General features: G+C 54.5%; 1 protein-coding gene across 2 annotated transcripts in view; it reads right to left on the minus strand.

Annotated features, from left to right (window-relative positions):
- The window catches only part of PTP4A3 (protein tyrosine phosphatase 4A3), a 36,847-nt gene that overhangs the window by 16,330 nt on the left and 1,780 nt on the right, over positions 1-18,737 (minus strand). Inside the window, exon 1 of one of the 2 annotated variants that reach the window (XM_066990786.1) lies at positions 17,761-17,890. The exons of the other annotated variant lie outside the window; for it this stretch is intronic. The gene's annotated coding sequence lies outside the window, so the exon portion shown is untranslated. Of the gene's footprint in view, positions 1-17,760; positions 17,891-18,737 lie in introns of those variants that run through there. 2 annotated transcript variants of the gene reach the window in all.

An 18,737-nucleotide genomic window follows, 5' to 3' on the forward strand; every position in this document is an offset into this window, starting at 1 on the left:
AAACCAAGCACCAAATGAGGCAGGCTCCTCAAATTGTGTCTTTTTTTTTTAGGTTGAAACGGCCTTTTTTTTCTGCACGGAAAAGCAAAAGGAGCATACCTAATTGAAGAAAACAGCCAAGCGAGCGTCCTGCATGGGTGGGGCAGCTCATCCTACTAATTTCACCTCCTTCTAACAAGCACTCTGCTGGGCTCGACCTCCCTGCTCCTGACCCACACGGCGGTGGAGATGAGAAGATGGCTCCTGGATTCCCGGGTACGGTTTAGCATCCCTAATCCTGCACCAGAGCAAGGGGTGAATGTGCTGCAACATCCTTCCCGTGGGGTATTTCCTCTTCCCTGCTGGTAAATCGTGATTATAGCGCGCTGGATGCCAACAAGGACAGGGGGAAAAGACAAGGACTGGTGAAACCACAACAGCCAGCTTTTAAACACGTGAAAGCTTGCCTCATCCATGCCAGATTTCATGCAAGAGTCTGAATATTTTTCCTCCAGCATTGGGGTTTTCCTCCATCCCCGCAGACCCCGGCATTTTCTTAGGGGCTCTCGCTGGCAGCTCCCTCCTGGGCGATTGCACCAGGAGCGGATCCCGCCTTGGGGGGTGGAATTAAAAAAAAAAAAAAAAAAAGTGGATTTTCAGCTGGCTCCGTTCCCAGCCCATCTGCAGCTGTCCTGGCACGGCGTCGTGGGCAGCACGGGGTTGGGACGGGCGGCCAAGGGTTGCTAAATGAGCGCTGTAATTGAAGGCACCAGCACAGCACGAAACTGCTGCGTGTTCCCAGGCAGGAATTTCCCCAGCATTTTATCAGCCTCCTGATGAGAACAATCCCCCCCCCCCCCCCCCCCCCGCCCCATTTCCAGATCTACCGTAAACGGCATCCATCAGCTGGATGGAGCACATCCTCTCTGCAGTCATTACCCTGCCCTGGGCAGGCATTTACTAGAAACACAGCAAAAGGAGTTCCCCCGAGCTTTACCCAGGGGCTGCGTCTGCTCTGCCTGGCAGTGATACCTAAAAGACTTCGGGGACCTTGCCACGAGGCTTCCCTGCAGAAAGGCGGGCGCTGGATTAAGGGGATGTGGTCACAGCGCTGCTCAGGGGCTTTGGCGATGCAGGTTTCTCCTGCTAAGCTGGACCCACGGCCCCTGCCAGCTGGAAGGACAGCAGTGAGTCTCATGTAGGTGCACCACGCAACCTTCCCCTTGCTCCAAGGCAGAGGGGTGCAACCCAAAATCTGCTCCCAGCATACGAGTCTTGTACTGGGGTAGGAACAAGAGATTTTGGTGGATGCAGAGAACTTCGAACTCACCCATTTTGCTGCCACAATCAGAGATGTGAGCACCGCTGCTGGTATGGAGACGCAGAGGGGACAGGCACCAGGGCCATAGGCAGTGGCACAGTGTCACTAACTCCTCACCTACAGCACACCCCGGCAATCCCCCCAGGTTGTGGCCACAGCCCCAAGGACGAGGACAATTCCCAGCAGCCGGCGCCGTGGGTGCATCCCTTTGATGATAAACCCCGGTCCTTGACCCAGCCGCTTGACTAAAACAAACAGAGCTCAACAAAACCTCCACTGACTTCAGCAGGTGGCACTTCCAGCAGTTCACAGGGGGAACTGCTGCCCAGCTGCCTGCACGATGCCTCTCCTGCGTTTCACCTGCAGGATAACGTTCAGCATTTTATCTGCAGGAGAGATACGACAGCTGGAGAAGCATGGAAGACCACCGAGCATCTTTTTGTTGTCCCATTTCCAAATCCATCCCACTGATCCCATTCATGTTAAGGACGCTTCACTTTCTGAGCCTACAAATGCCATTCCCCATTCCCTCCCCCCCCTGCCTACTGAACATATTTCCCAAATTCCTCTTTCAGTTTTGAGTTAGCATTTTAGAGATACATAAACATATACATAATTTTTTAGCTTAAATTATGTAAAAATATAAGGCTGACCAAAGGGGGGAACCATTAAGAAAATCAGAATATATACCTGAAAATAGTTTTGGGGAATACACAGCATTTTTTAAAGTAACAGAGAAAAGAAATTAATTTTTTAAAGGGGAAACGGGTACCACAAAGTTGTGCTATGAAAAAAAAAAAGTCGGGCTGTGGGTTGCCTTGTTGGCCTTCACTTGTATGTAGTTCACGGCCAGCCACCAGCCTGGTATCTGGGGGGAAAAGACCAAGCCAAGAAATTTTCTGCACATTTGACATCATTCAGATGGGCTTAAAAAGAGGCATTTTTTCAACTTTTGAAAGTGGTGTATTGTGCCCCTACAATTTATCACAGAGCAACAGGACAGAGGATGCTCAAAAGGAGCTCAGGAATCCACAGTAAGCCACATTCATGTGGGATTAACCCAGTTCAAAATATCAGCTTTTGAGTCTAACTTCTTGCTTCCAAATCACGCCTTTTTGAATGAGTTCACTTTCAGGAAGCCATCCCACATGCTCGCCTCGAAAAATGTTTGTCTCTGGCTTGCCTCCAGCAAATCAGATAATTGGGAGTTTATAAGTTCATAACTTGAGCTGAAGTCAGAAAGTTTCATCTTTCATTTTCCGAAGCTGATTCACGGCCAGCCTGGCCCTGAAACGTGGGCTTGCTTCAAGTTTGCTGTCATTTCAGGGTTCATTTGCAGTTTAAAACGATGCTCTGGTTGCATCCGCCGTCTCCCGTGCTATCATCCAGACTCAGCACTGGCACTCATGTGCTTGGAAACATCTGCGTGGCCCCAACTCATTGACCTTTATCGAGAGAAAAGCCCCCAGATTTGCTGCCTTACTACAAATTCAGAGGAATGTCAAGTCAGGATTTTGATATCGGGGCTGCCCTGTGCCTGAATCATCAGCATCAATGCCAAACACGGGCACAGAGCAGAAACAGGGCAGCAGAGTTGGGGAAGAACATCTTGGACTTATTTTATGGGCTCTGAAGGAGACATTTGAGCTTTTCCAGTTGCCCCCTCTACTACATTGCTACAAGAACTTAAGCTTCCTAATTTCACTGAACCCAGCTGTATTTCTGGTCTGCAAAGTAAACAAGAAGAGAAGCGAGCTTTTTGGCTCCCTTGGAAACTTTGCAATCCAAGAAAATCAGACGAAACATTCGAATATGCTTAGGTTTGTCCATCAACAGTCTTGATTTCTTAGGGACCTGACCCTGCGTTCAAACCGACCAACGCTGCACTGACAGCAATATTTTTGGGTCCTGTGTGAAATACGCCTGCAGTGGCCCCGCTGCCAAGTCTTGCAAAAGTTCCCAGGCCATGGGGCTGGGCTGCTGCTGGCAGTAGGGAGCCATCCACGGAGGTGCATCCATTGCAGAGTTCACTGGGTTGCCAAAATGTCCTGGGTCACCAGGGAAGGGGCAGAAGCAAGGATAGACATGCACCACGTTAAATAAATCTTATCAAATCTTATCCTGGTGGCTTTTGAAGATCTCCAAGGAGGAGACTCCATAACCTCTCTGGGCAACCTGTGCCAGTGCTCAGCCACCCGCACGGCACCGAAGTGCTGCCTGATGTTCAGAGGGAACCTCCTGTGCTCCATTTTGTGCTCACTGCCTCTTGTCCTGGCACTGGGCACCACTGACAAGAGCCTGGCTCTGTCCTCTCTGCAGCCTCCCTTCAGGTGTTTGTGCACATTGATGAGATCCCCCCGAGCCTCCTCCTCCTCAAGCTGAGCAGTCCCAGCTCTCAGCCTCTCCTCACAGGAGAGCTGCTCCTGTCCCACCATCTTTGTGTCCCGTTGTTGGACTCCGTCCAGTAGGTCCATGATGGATGGACAAAATTCCTGCACCCGACTACACGGAAACATCTCAGCTGTCCCCTTCTTGGGAAATCAGCATTGAAACTACACATCTAGAGTTAAAGGATATAATTTCCTCTCTCTTTGCCCTGCCCATGGTCATTTGAGGACACAGACCACACGTAGGACATCCCAGCCCATCCTGGAGACACAGGCCTTCCCGCCCTGCTGCCGCCTTCCAGCTCCAAGCAGTGGGATGACAGCGCCCAACTCCTCCTTTGGGTGAAGGGAAAAGCACCCCACAGTGTGGTGGTCACCCCAAATCCCCTGTGGAGGCCTGGAGGCAGAGCCCGTCCAAGGCACGGAGCAGGCCCGCTTGTAGCGAGGGATGAGGCATCTGGCCGAGCCCGCAAGGTGGAAAGTTCAAGTGGATTCTGTTTATTTGGCTTTGCAGAGAGCAGGCGCCCAGCCTGAACGTAGGCCAAGCACCTTCCCATCGCAGGAAGTCTTTAAATAACCACCAGTGGTCAGGGCTTTGGTTTTACAGCTCTGCTGGATGGAAACCCGGCCCTCGCCCTATGTCTGCTTCAGCTATTTCCTTGGGTACACAAGGTAGCTGCTCACCTCCCGGCCTCCTAGGCCTTCAGCATACCCACCAGGACCACGGGCTTCGTGAAAGTTTGCTAAAAGCAGAAAAATCTCTCTCAGCATAGGCATAAAAACATCTTTCCTCCCATGTGAGAGAAATTTTACTTGCTTCACTTCTCTTTTGTGAGACTTAGTGACTGACTTCACTCCTAGGGTCTGCCATTAAGGCCCATACTTAACATCTCACCACACTTAACATTCACCTGAAGCTTTTCTGCACCACCATAAGGTGCTCCTCACCAGTTCAGAGAGTTAAAACAGTGAATGAAGAATAAAATCCTCCCCTGGCTGCTGGCACCCCCTCACTCCTCCACCTCCTCCTCACTCAGGATTACCCCATCCTTGTTGGAGAAACCCCTCGGGGGCAGCCAGCGGGGCCTCTCCCGCGGTTTTTGCCAGCGGGACTAAGAGGCAGATAACGCCCATCGCCCCTAAAAGGCTTTCTTATGTATTTACCTTGGGGATTTGGAGCCAGAAACCTTGCCAAGACCTCGGCTGAATGGGTCACCCAGCAGATCCTGCTCTACAGATGGAAAGTTCCCAAAGGCTTTTCGCTGGGAAGCTGGGCTAGTTTGGGATTTTGGCAGTGCAGGCTTGCCAGGACTCTGGGGGATGGAAATGAGTTTTTTACCTATAGCTGTCATTAACAGATTATCCTAAAATGACAGCTGGCAAGAAGAAGCTCTGTAAACAAGCAGAAGAGCTTTTTACAGTCAGAAAACAAGACCTTGCACTGACCTCCTCCCGCACAGATTCACTGGGGTGCAACAAACCAGGATTTTATTTTAAACCACGCTTGTAAAAAGTTAAAAAAAAAAGCTGCTTCCTTGACACTCAAGTCAGGTAAGGACACAGTAGGCTATTCTGCCTTATAAATAAGCCTGCTCTTGTATACACGTGTTTTAAAATAAGCTTATGAAATGTAAACATGCAGGCCTTAAAAAAAAATAATAATTCGCCCTCACTGAAACTGTTTAATCAGGGCCGAGCCAGGCTTCCTTCTCCGCTTCAGAGCTCTGCACAGGGGATGCTAACTTAGACCCAGGAAACCCCACAAATAACACTCCCACAAACACATAGTCCCATTTGCAATTGTTCAGCCCTCCTGTCCCTTGAAGGGTTGGCCTGGAAAAATACAAAAGAAGAGCAAAATCAGGTGTTTTTCCTGAGGACCAACACTGGAGCTGCAATTCTGCCCCAGTTTTGAAGCATGTGGTTATAAGAAGGAGGGAAAGGGCTCCCTCCAACCCATGTGTAGCACAAGCACTTTCCACGCTGCCTATTTTCTTTGCGCTATTAAGACTGATGATTTTTCTATTTGCCCCGTTCCCCTACACCCCACCAGAGAAGACAGCCACCAGGAAATCTGGGCTGTAAAAATAAAACTCACTTTCGGCTTTGGAGGAGCAGGTGCAAGGGAAGAAACTATTTTTAACCCTTCTTTTACAAGGAGGGAATACCTGGAGCCCTCTGAGCGGGGCTTGCCTGCGTTTAGGAGATTAATCTGGAGGCAGCGAAGGGGTCTGACGGGTGGTTAATCTTGGTGCTGGGTGCTCGGGCCGGAGGAGCAGACATCAAAGCATTCCTGCAGCTGCTGGGGAAAAGGGAGAGGCAGCAGCCGGCGGCTTTGCCTCCTCCCCGCGTGGCTGCTGGGGCGATACAGCTCTCCACGACCAGGAAAAGCTGCTGAGATGTCTGAGCAGACTCCCGGAGCCAGATCTTCCCGGTGGATTTGTCGCATTTCCATCCTGCCGCAAGCCCAAGGGGAGAACCACGAGGAGGGAAGCTGGGGATGCCCAACGGGAAATACAAGCCCAACGGAGACCCACCACTGCGACCAGCCAGGGAAGGTGTGCATGAGTTTTTTCCATGCCAGCTAGACCTGGAGAAACACCATTTACCCTTTGCATTCACTCCTTCTCTAATTAATACAGAGACAGAGGGCTGAGGAGCAAGCCAACTTCTGGAAGTAACTCCCCATCCCTCATACTAACTACAGCAGCAGCATGGGACACCCACATCCCTATTTTAAGAGATTTATTTGCACACATCAGTTGCACGAGATGTAAGTTATTGTGGTCTATGCCTGTTCAGACCATCTTTCCACCTCACCAGCCACCACTTGGCACCAGATGTTAACCAAAGTCCTGCCCACGAGGATGGAGGACAGCAACCTTGAGGAACCAGAGTTTGGGTAGGAACCTTGCTGTGGTACGCGTGCATTTATAGGCAGCGAGATGTTGCCAAGAAAAAACGTAGTTGAAGGGAGACATTCAGGAGCAGACCTGAACAACGGAGATAGGAGAGCGCTGCATGGCTAGTTTCACCTCACTCTTGACTGAGTATTGGTTTGGGGGAATACTGCAAGACAAATACTATGATTTGAAAAAAAGCTAGAAATTTTGGCTCACTGAGTGCCAAGTTTTCTTTCATTCACTAGGGGCTCTTTTTTCCCCTGTTGCACTGACAACCACAATGGTTGGCCGTCAGAGGACACAGGTTTCCCACCCCACCTTCCCACCTCTGACCAACAGCCCGGGAGTCAAAGGGCTGGTCCCTCAGCCCCAACAAAGATTCAGGAAAAGTCAGCCTCCTTGATGGAGAAGGCAAAGGGTAAATTTTAGGAATCTGCCCACCACAAGTACTATACCAAGTGCTGGTGAGGGAAATCGCAAGACGAGCTCCCGGCAAGCTCAGGGGAGCAGCAGCTGGTGTCTGCGTGTCTGTCCCGGGACCCACAGCAGAAGCTTTGCCTGCCGCAGGCAGGGGATGGATCAAACCTCTCACGAGCAGGTTCGGCAGCGATCCAGGAGTTAACATCTGGTCTCGGAGACGAACAGCACGTGGAGGGTTTAGCAGGACCTGACATCTCAAAAGGGTGGCTAAGGCGACTCTGCCAAAGGCCGGTGCTTGAGACTTCGCCATCCAAGGAACCAAAGGGCCTCAGGCAGGCCATCCCAGGGGACTTCTGGGTATGCTGCATGGACCTCCAATCTCATTAAAACTCCAGAGACCACAGAATCCAGCTCCTGACCTTCTCCAGAGCAGAGACGGCAGAACGTTTCCTGTTATTTATAGCAGCAGGAGAGTCTGATGGGAAAACCCCACTTGTGAAATGCGGGCCGCCTGCCATCGCGGCTCTGCGGAGAGCTGTTGGGCTGCTCTGAATTCCTGCCCGACGGACTGCTCCACCCCTGCGCTGGTTTCACCGTGGGCAAGACCACGTCGGGAGGCTGTGTGAGAGGAACAGGCACCTCGATCCCTCTCGCTCGGTTGCAAAGAGCAACTTGAAGTAAGGAAGCCAAGAAAAGCCGAGCATCCCAGGCAAGGGGGCTTCAGCTGTGGGGCTGCTTGGACCTGGCAAAACCTCGAGGAGCACATTTCACCCACACAGGGCACAACCTGAACGAGGCCCTTTAGAGACTTTTGCCAGCCTTTCAAGGGAGCTGCGGAGAGGGCACAGCCCCTTCGCAGGTGCTGCCCACCTCCTCGCAGCACGGTGGGATGTGTGCTGGCATGTTTCCTTGCTGGCAGCCGAATTTCCACCACCCTGGCGCGCACCAAAGGTGCTTTCCAGCTCTCTTAGTCACTCAGGTGCAGGAAAGCTGGCAGCCCAAAGGCAAGCTCTTCCTGAAACAGGACGGGCTTTGCCGCGGGCTCGGCGGGCGAGAGCCGCCCAGCACTGGCCCCGTGCGAGACGAGCGTTTGCTGTCACGCTGTCGAGGAGGAATCCCATAGCTTCTGTTCTGGGCCGGCGCCAGCGCTGGTTTCTGCTTGCTTTCCGAGCCGAGGGAAGCGAGCAGATGGGCTGTTCGCTGCCGTGAGATCCTGTGAATGAACTCGCCAGCCGCGATAGGAACAGCCGGCTCCTGCTCCCGCTCGGCTGAGCCGCTCCGGCGGCTCTTCTCCGGCTGAAACGCTGCGGGTGCACCCAAAGTAGCCACAGCCGCCCTGCTGCAGCCCCAAGAAAAACCACTAAGCTTGGGGATTGGCACGGGACGGCGAGCATGTCAAAGGCTGGAGCAGCACCGAGTGGCTGCTGAGGTTTAGGACCGTGCTGGGGCAGCACAGGTCGCGCTCCTGAACACGAAGCTCCTGCTTGGAGTTACAGTGCTACGGGTAGGATTCAGTTTGAGAGAAGAAACCTGAATTTAGGGAGCCAAGAGCTCGATTATGGCCAACAGAGTCCTTTCAGCAGACCCTAAAGTGCCTAGTTTCTCAGTGGGCACCTCCTGTGCTTCTGCCCCAGCTCCACTACTGGGGAATCCCCATGCTTGCGTGGCCACTGCGGGAATCTGAGACCCCTGCACGCCTTATCCTCAGCAGTAAAACCCCAACCCAGAGCCACGGCCAGACCCTAAGTGCGTCTCCAAACACATCATGCCCTTGAGAGACGAAGGCTGGGGCTGGAAAAGGATCAGCAGGGGAGCAGGAGACAGCACAGTGTGCTGTGCAGCGTGCATCCCTTCCACCCGAGGTCCAGAGCACGTTACGCACCAGCCTCCAAATCTGCCGCCTGGCTTTCGGGGGAGCTTGGCAAGCCACGGCATCCTGAAGGGATTTCACTCAGCTCTCCGCGGAGGTCTGCGAAGAGCACGGCCAGATTTGCTCTCACGGCGCTGCCCTGGGAGATCTCAGCCGCTGTGATGGACAAGCTCCTGCTGAATATCCTCGGGCCGTATGCCTAAAACCCCAATTAATAACCCCGTGTTTTGTCAACAAGGTCAGGCCAGCAGCGAGTCCAAGACTTGGGGCTGGCTAACCTTTTTTCCACCAAACATGCCCAGGGATATTTTGACTCCCTGCCCTTGGGAAGTTTATTTGTGTAGGTCCTTTTCACTTCACAGCTTCCAGCAGCGGAAGGCGCTTTCTAATAGCCGGGGAAAGACTTCGCGGCTGTGGCCGGGGCTCCCCGGCGCTGGAGCTAGAAAAGCAGAGCACCTGCCAAAGCTGCCTGAGAGAGTCCAAGAGGCTTGTAATTAGCCTGGGAGAGAAACCAGGGCAAGTGCACTGCGGAGCTCTCACCCCCGGCACGTCAGACGCAACGAGACCTGCAGAGAACTTGCAGGATTTCTTCTTGCTGGAGGTAAAACGTTACTGGGGTCCCAGTGCCCCAAAACGAGAGCAATGGGGCACAACAGAGAAAGCTGTCCCCGCTTTCAGCCTTTTCAGTGTCACATCATCCAGAAGGAGATGATCCAGTGCCAGACCAGCTCAACCAATGCGCAGGACCACAGCTCTGCATCTGATGCTCCCAGTACTTCCAAGCATCAGTGGACATAAGGGATGGATCCGAGAAAACAGCCTAAATTAACCTCTGCCGGGCACGGATTTCAGACTTTCCGAAGCATTTCTCAACCCAGCTCCCCGGCACCCAAGACGTGCAGGGTTCGTCCCTCACCTCGAGCACACAGGGAGAAGGCTCCAGCAGCTCCTCTTGGCGCAAACGCTTCTGCTCCAAGCAGCCCAGAAATGTTTGCGGGGATTCGAAAGGGCTGGATGAAAGGGACTCGAGCGAGCCTCCCGCGCTGTCTGGGCTCTCCTGGAAAATGATTTGCAGATGCTACAACTGGCTGGCGTGCTCTTCACCCAGACGGAGTAAGCGTCTGGCAGGCCCATTATTTAAGAGGCACTAGTGCCTCGCGCGAAGGGTGTGTCCTGGAGAGCCCTGAGATTTATTGTTCAGATATAAAGGGGCTGAGCTCCGTCCCGGGAGCACCGCAAGCAAAAGCAATGAGCTCCTTGACACAAGAGCCAAATGGCTCCCGCTTATCGCGCCTGCAATTATTTGCACAGGAAGGGGAGGCCAGGAGGGCAAAGGCACCCCAGGGTGACGCGGGGAGGAAAGGAGGAGAGAAAGCCGTGCCTTTTAACAGCAACTGGGACGTTTTCTCCGGCACATTCCTCTCCTTCCAGTAATCTTGTGGCAGCCTGGAAAGATGGGTTGTGAAACCCAATTCCTCCCCGCCGGCAGCCTCACACGGGGACGGGATGGGGATCCGTCCTACTGCAAACAGCACAGCACCCGTAATTAAACTGGGTAGCAAGGAGAAAGCCTTTCCCACCGTGCGTCTCCTCCCCAAACCCCCTGCTCGGAAGGGGGCTGAGTCTGAGCCCCCACGTCTGAGATGTGCACAAAGCGGAGGTGATTTGAATCAGAATAAGAGCGGCAGAGGCTCCCAAGCTGGGTGAGAACCGCCAAAATTTCAAATGGATGGTCCATGGAGCTGAGCCCAGCTGCTGGTTACATCTTCTCCCCGTCAAAGCCACTTGGGAGGATGAGGGAAAAGCAAAGCCCCTCAAGCTGGGGCAAAGGATACAGCCCGCTCCGCGCGATGCAATATTTACCTCTTCCCGAGATTTGGGCCAGGTCACGCATTTGCATCACCTCGGGCTGTCTTTGCTCAGGGCTCGAAAGTTAAATCCTTCGGGTTTCGGTGTAAATCCCAGCTGGGAGCAGGAAGAGAAGCACGGTGGGATGCTCCAGGACGGCTCCTCGGGGGAACCTGGTGTCTCCATCCTTCCATCAAAGCCGGGCAAAGCCACGCGCCAGCCGGCGGGGCGCAGCCGCGTGCCGTGCCTCGGCCTCTGCTTTCAATTAAAGCCGTGAATAATTTTTTTTTAGCAAGAAAGCCCCGAACGGAGCCTGCTAACGGCAGCCAGATGTGCTGCTCCTGGCAGCCGCAGGTGCACTTCGAGATGTGGCCAGCGGGCAGGTGGCTTCGCGGGGGAAACCAAGTAAAAAAAAAAAAAACGAATTTAGGGGCAGCTGCCAGCAGAGCGAGTCTTGTGGGTTCGAGCAAACTGCACCGAGCTGGTCCTGGATGCCTCGCGTTTGGGTGAGGCCCTGGGGCTGGAATCGTTTTATTTGGGGCACGCAATAGCCGTTGGCTCCTATTGTGCTCGCCTCTGCCAGGAAGACATCGGTCTGGCTGCGTTACAGCCGGCGGTAATTACACGCCAGCGATGCCTCCTCGGGAGCGAGGAGGGACAAAAAGGCAAGAGAAAACCTAAACGGTTCTGTGATGGGATGTGGAAATCGCCCCTGTCCGGGGCGTTTCGTAAGCGCCGGCCGTATTCCCCGAAGGACACCGCTCCGCCTTGCCCGGCTATAACCACAGCGAGCAGCCTTCCCTGCCGCCCCGAGCGCACGGGCAAAACTCAAACCAGATGCTCCAAGATGTCTGGTCGCCGGCTTGAAGACATTTTCTTTCATCTGGTAATTGCTGCTTCCAAGGGAGAAGATCTTAAGCCATCCTCAAGGCTCTTTAAGGATCTTATTTTTGTCCTTTTTGGACCTCGGAGCACCTTCTGCCTTGGTATCTGAGCCATCCTGCTGCCCCCATCCCCTCTTCGGAGCATCTAAAGGTTGGCTCGAGTCTCCTCGACCCCATTTGCACCCCCGGGGCTGGCTTATGGCAAACCCACTGCAGGAGGTGCCACCAAGATGGGGTGCACGATGCAAAAAAGGCCAGCCCGGGGTGCAAAACGCAAACCTGAGACGTTATTTTGTTATATTTAATGTTATTTGCAGTAATTGCAGTGGGAACACCTCCGTCTAAAGTCACATCAGGAAGACGTCCCCCCCTTCCCGCTGCTACGGCTCTGCTCCTCCGAGAACCGACGCGCCCAAGCCTGAAGTTAATTGAGGTACATTTTTGCTGAGGATTTCCTCTCGTCTTCTTCGGCTTTTCTAGCTTTGACAAATAAACAGCCAGTCCTCCAAGCTCGGGCTCTTTGTTGCTTGCGGTTCCTTCCCCTTCGCTTCTAAGAAAGCGAATTAACGGGAGCGGAAGGGTTGCGAAACACGCCCCGACCACCCCTGGCTTCAAACACAGCGAGAAATCAAGGAAACGGGGAGAGAGGAAAGAGGAAGAGCAACTGCAGGGAGCAAAAGGCCAGCTGCACCTAAAAGAAGTGCTGGAAGCCGCGGATGGTGATGTAGGCAGTGAGAAAACACGATGCCACCGGCACCACCAAGACCAGCGATGGCAAAAAGCGCAGGAGGCGATGCGCAACGGGAGGTCCGGGCTGGAGCTGCGGTTGTAAAGGAGCCTTTAAAAAGGATTTGGAGAGTTTAATGCCTGATGTGATGTGCTAAAACCACCGTAGAACAGAGAAGAGATGCTCTGGGCGGAAACCCACTCGCTGTGGAGCGATGCAGCGGGTTCTGGTTTGCTCCCAGGAATTTGCTCAGCGCCGGGTTGGCACCTGACGTTGGAGAGGAGCGAGGCTGGGAACTGTTACACCAGCAGAGCGGCTTCGCCGGGAGAGTGGAGAGCCAAAAATAATCCTGCTAAGAACCGCAGGGCCCAGCTCCTCCGCGGCGATGCCAATTTACGCGCGGTTTAACGAGGGCACGGCCCTACAGACGGATGCTGCAATGAACGTAAAACCCTGCTTCAGACAGACAAAGGCTGATGCAGTTTAGGTTAAGCAGGAAGAAAAAAAAACACAAAAAAACCACAGAAATCAGCTTTTAAGTAAAGGAAAGCTTGGGGAAAATAAGGGAGCTGGCTGGTGGTGGTCAGGAGGCTGGAGAAGTTGGGCACCTGGAGAAGATTTCCAGGCAGGGAGGGTAGGAACCGAGCCCCACCTGCCAAGGAGAGGGTCCAAACCAGAAGGAGCAGTTCAGCATCCCCAGGAATGACCGCACGGCCTCCAAAAGAAGTGCAAAAACGCACCCACCGGCCAAGAAAACCCACAGCAGAGACGGCGAACGTGGCAGCAGAAAGAAAGAGCGGGGGAAATGAGGCGACAAAGCGGGAATTTACCACCCCCAGGGGGCAAGCAGAGCCCTGACGGCAAATCCTACGTTGGAGCAGGCTCAGATGGTGCTGAGTTTTGTAGGGTCTCATGCACGGAGCCTCAAGGCTGCTTGGTAAGGTTTTAATCACACCCTAACGAGTCGTGGACAGGCCCTAGGCACCCAGAGGGGACCCGTGCTAGGGAGCTGCGTGCGTTTTGCTCCGATGAAGTTAAATGCCGTAAATCAATTCGGCTTTGAGCGAAGCACCTGGCTCAGCCCCGCGCAGGAAAACTTCTGCTTCGCGAGAACAGGGCAGAGATTTGCACGGCCGGGAGCGAGCCCTCACGTCGCCACCCGAGGCCGCGAGCTGGAGGGAGAAGGAAGGACATTACCAAAGGCTGCCTTAGGAAAAAAAAAAAAAAAAACAAAACCCTCTCTTTTGCCAAAAAGGGGTTTTGCATTGCAAAAGAGAAGAGTGCTAAGGAAATCAGCTCCAAATGGGAGCACCTCTGTCAGCTGGTGTGGGGCATCCTTCTGCAGGTCTGGATGGTGTAATGGGGAAGGTTGGAGGAAGGAGAAGCTTGGTGAGAGCTCTGCATGGCCCAAAGTATGACAAGCATCTCAGCAACCCTACAAATCAACACAGAGCCTCCAGAAAGTGCAAAATGGGTGGCGAAGCGGGGTCCCCGTGCTAGATGCAGCAGTGGGATGAAGCTGGGGGAGCAAACACGACTCACCCAGACCGTCCCCACCGCAGGGATGAACCCTCCTGCCCGTCCCAACCACACTGGAACCACAAGCATCGGGGTTTTTTTTTAGACCTACGGCTCTGTAACTCCTTTCCCGGAGGATTTGCTGGGGCCCAAAACGTTGTGGTCGTGCCCAAATCCCGCCCCGCGGCCGCACCTGCCCGAAGGGATGCAAAGCGCATCCGCTGCGTTTTACTCTCGGGGAAGCTCCACCGGGATTGAGAGGGGCGAAAATAAAATAAAATAAAACAAAATAAAGGCACGGCTCTGTTTTTCCAGCTGACGGGAGGAGGAGGGGAACTTAAACGCTGGCTGGGCTTCGGGAAATTCGACTTCTTGGCTTCTCTTAAGACGGCAGCCCCGCTCCCCAGGCACCCTCCCAGCGGCTCAGCGCTAGCAGGGGGAACGGGACCGAGCGGCGGGGCTATTTGTGTAAATGTTCTGTACCGGAGGGGAGCCTGGAGAACAAGTCCCCTTTTTATAGCGTGTTGTACGCTGGCAGCGAGCCTGCGAATGAGGAGGAATTCGGAGAGGAGCAGCAACAACAACAACAACAAAAAAGCCTAAAGGGGTTGGAGGGATTAGGTCGGGAGGGAGAAAAAAAGAGAGCAAAGTGTGTGGTCCGAGGGATGCCACTTCGGGCCGGGAGGCCGGACCCGGCCGGGAGCGCAGGGGCTGTTCCCATCCGTGGCAAAGCTCCCCCTGGGACTCGCAGGTCTCTGCCATTTCCCTGCCTTAGGAGACGCGTTCCTCCCACCTCCCTGCAGAAAAAAATAATAATTGAAAAGAAAAACGATCATAATAACTTTAAAAAAAAAAAAAAAAAAAAGGAGTCAAGGATTATTAAAACGCTGCCAGGCTGACGGACGGCTTGGCGGAAGGATGGGAAAGGGGTCTACAAGGAGCCGAGAAAATCTTGAGATGAAGGGTGCACGGGGAGGAAAAACCCTGCTGCCAATGGGTTTTTAGCGGGGTTTTGCCCCAAATAGGCTTGGTTCATCCCCAGCTCGCTCTAAAAAGGGCAAAGGAGGGGTGGTGGGGAAGCAGAGGCGTGAGTTTGGATGCGGCCCCGCTATCAGCATCCCTTTGGGGATCCCTAGAGTCTGGATCCCTGTAGTCTGGGGGCAATTTCCAGCCCGGCTGCATTTGCACGTTGTCCCTGTTTCGGGGTACCCAGCCTGTCCCCGGCTGCACTTTGGTCATTTTTTGACCAAACCCCCTGTTTTTTTGCCTCCTGCGCACACTGTAATCTGGCACCCACAGGGGCTAGGGAGCGGGGCTGGATACACCTCCCCTTAAACGCCCCCAAAAGCCACCTTAAAAAACAACGAAACCGGGGGCAGCGGAGGTTACGGCTTTGGTATGAGAATTTTCATGAGCATGAGAAAAAAAAAAAAAAGAAAAAAAAAAAAAAGACCACATTGCTATTTTTTTTTTTTTTTGAAAGCGAGCTTCAGGGGCTCTGGGAGAGCAAAGCTCGCGGCAAAGTTTGTTTTCTGTTGTGCCCACGTTACCAAGCAGTGCCGGCCGAGGAATGCACGGCAAGGGGCGCCCGGCCCCTGGGGACGTGCGGGGACAGGTACGGGGGCACCACGAGGGCCACCGAGCCCCAACGGGCATCTCCTGCAACCCCCGGGGCCCCTCCGGGGTTTAGGGCAAGCTTCGCTTCCAGCAGCGCTCCATTCTGGGTCGTCGCGGCGGGCACGCAGCTACCAAATAAAAATAATGATTTATACATTAAAAAATAAAAAATAAAAATAAAAATCTTTTAGAGGCTGGGATAACGAAACCGATTCCCCCGGGGTCTCTTCCCCGCGGTGCCAAGGGTGCAGCGCGGCAGCCGGCAGCTCCCAAAGCCCTCCCCGGAAAAGTTCAAACCCTCAAATACTTGGAATTGCTCTCGGAGGGAATTTTATTTGAGAGCCGCTTTCGTGGCAGCTGGGAATTACCACTCTGCTCTGCCATTTCCCAGCTGCTGACCCCCGTTCACACGGAGGGGGCCCCGGGGTGGCCGCCCTCCTAGGGGACATCGGGATCGCCCGGACTCGCACCCCCAAATTCCCCCCGCTCCCTCTGCATGGGAAAAAAGGGCACGGCAGAGGGAAGAAAAATTAACTCCTGCGCCCAGCTACGAAGTGTTACCCTGCTTAGCTCGGAGGCAATGGGGTTTTTTTAAGCCCCTGTGCCTTGGAGAGCTGAAAAATGCACCCGGCCACGTTGCTTCCCTGGAGCGAGAGTGGGGCTTGGGGGCTGTGACCCCAAAAACCCAAAGCCAACAGGCTGGGGCCAGGTCTGCTCCGCATGCCCCGTGAACCCCAAAACCCGCCGTGTGCTTCTCCTCCAGCTATTTGCTAGGAAGCACCTTGACCTTAAAATAAAATAAAATAAAGAGGTGGGGGTCCTGAGCAAAATAGGTGGTGGGGAGCTGGTGACGGGTCCTGCCTGAAGCCTGGAAGCACTGGGAGATGCCACCAAGGGGTTGGGGCCGTTCCTAAAGCAACACCCCGTAGCCCCATCACTCTCCCCATTGCCCCTGTAGGGTTACGGGGATGTTCTCTGCTCCTCACCTATCTCGGGGCATCTCGGCTGCTCTGCTTGGGCTACCTGGAGGAGAAGGAGCCCTGGGAGAGGCGGGATGGGTCACCAAACACCCTCGAGGGCGTAGGAAGGGGGGGACCCAACCGCAGCCCACCCGCGCAGCCGCGTCCCCGGGCGGCGGCGGCCGATAGCATCGGCCCCCGCGGCCTCCGCGGCCCCCCGCGCCGCCTTTCTTCTCGCCGCTGTCACGCTCGGCAGCCGGCCGTGGAAAACCAGAGCAGCGAGGAGAGGCTTTGAGTGGCAGCTCGGAGCGGGGAAGGAAAGGGCTCGGCGGGGAAGGGCCGGGCTGGAGGACACGGGCGTTTCCATCTCGCCGCGCGGCTCCCAAGGGTGCTGCCGGGAAGCGTTTTCTTGCCCAGCTCGCCCTCCCTCCGCGAGCCGGCCCTGTGAAAAACCGCGGCCAGGAGGGAGCGTGTCTGCGTCTCGGCGGAAACGCCGAGACGCTTCGTTAAGTCCGTAATTAAGCAGCGCGACGCGAGGGGCTCCGAGCGGCCGGCGGGGTGCCGGGGGTGGCGCTGGCTCCGCGGGTACCGCCACCCGCGTTGTCAGCCCGGCCATAAAAAAAAAAAATAGCCGCCGGATGTCTTCACGTAACGCTTTGGTGTAAAAAAAAAATATATATATATATAGAAAAAATAAGAAAAAGGTTTAGCTAGGCAAATATAGGCTGCTTAAAAATCAAGGAGGGCTCTCGAGCCCTTGCCTCCGGCAATGCAGCAGGTGTAGGGATTGCGTCGCTTCTCTTATTATTAATAGGAAAAAAAAAATAAATAATATTTTTTAAAGGGAAGAAACAGATGCAGGGAGGATTGGGAAGGGTGAAGAGCACCGGTTTAGCTCTGCAGCCAGCTCTCCCCGGGTCGAAAGCCTGCCTCGATGCCATCTCCCCCGGCACAAGCCCATGCGGGCGCCCGGTGTCCAACCCCCCCCCCCCCCGGCTTTGCGAGGCGCTCAGAGGCAGCGGCGCTGCCAGCTCCCACGTTCCCCGTCTGATTAACTGCACTGACGTCAAGAGGAAATCGCCGGCAACTATCGCAGAGACGACAGGGGACAGAGCTGCCATCGATCGGGCGCGATACCGCAGCGGGCAAAAAAAAAAAAAAAAAACACACCCTTCGGCCCCTCCTTCCCCCCCCCCCCCCCCCCATCCGATCCTCCCGTGCCACGAGGAACGAAAGCCACGAAAGCCGACACGCAACCAGTGTAGAGACGAAGGGAAAAGGATCATTTTAAGATAAAAAAAAAAGAAAAAAAAAAAAACACACTCGCCTTCCAGGAAACCATTTGGATGCGGACCCCGCGCAGCTGCAGCCGGGTTCCCCGTCGCAGCCTTGGGCCCGGAAAGCAGGCGGAGGACCTGGGGTGGGGGAGGGTGGGGAGGGGAGAAAGAAGGAAGGGGAGGGGAAGGGAAGGGGAAAAAGAAGCGGTATCGCAGCCGCCGAGCTGCGAGAAGAGCCTGCTGGCAGAGTGGTCCGGCGATCAGCTGAAATGCAGACGGTCACGTGCGGAGCCTGTCTGCTCCGCGCCGGGGCGAAGTGCACACGCAGCGCTTCCCCGCGCCGCCGGCCCCCGCTCCCCAACCCCGAGCTTTGGCCCCGCAAGGTGACCCACGGCTCCTCACCGGAGACACCTTGCCGAGGGGGATTTCCCAGCCATATCGCTTTCTTTTTTATAATTTTTTTCGATTTTCACCCAAGGCACCACCTCGCACCCAAAGGGATGCTCCGGGCTCCGCGCGCGCCGCCCCACGGCGCCGCAGCTCCGCCACGACCGAGCCATCCCAAAAGCTGCCCCCGCTGCCATCCTCCTGCCATCGCATCCCGGTGCGTTTCACCCTAAAATGCCACCTTTACACCCATTTTCATTTGTACAGAAATCAGCAAGAGGCATGGGAGGCTCCCAGCCGGAGACGCGTTGCATTGCGCCAAAGTCGGGCAGATACGGGCGGACTAAAAAAAGGAGCGTGGTGCTTTTATTTATTTATTTGTTTAATTTTTTTTTTTTTGGAAGGCGGATTGCCTTTCACGCTGCCTATATTTATAGGTAGAGCTGTTGAAATTCTAAGGGCTCCTTGCCACAGGAATCCGGGCCCTTCTCGCGTTCGCCAAGCGGCGTAAGCGGGTAAAAGCGAGCCCGTAACGGAGCGGCGGCGCTGCTCGCCTCCATGAATTTGGGACAAAATCGGAGGGAAAAGAACCCAAAAAAACATCTGAGTGGGTTTTTGCCGAGCGTTAAGACTTGCTCGC

This window comes from Anser cygnoides, chromosome 2, assembly GCF_040182565.1.
Source record: "Anser cygnoides isolate HZ-2024a breed goose chromosome 2, Taihu_goose_T2T_genome, whole genome shotgun sequence".
NCBI classification, from domain to species: Eukaryota; Metazoa; Chordata; class Aves; order Anseriformes; family Anatidae; genus Anser; species Anser cygnoides.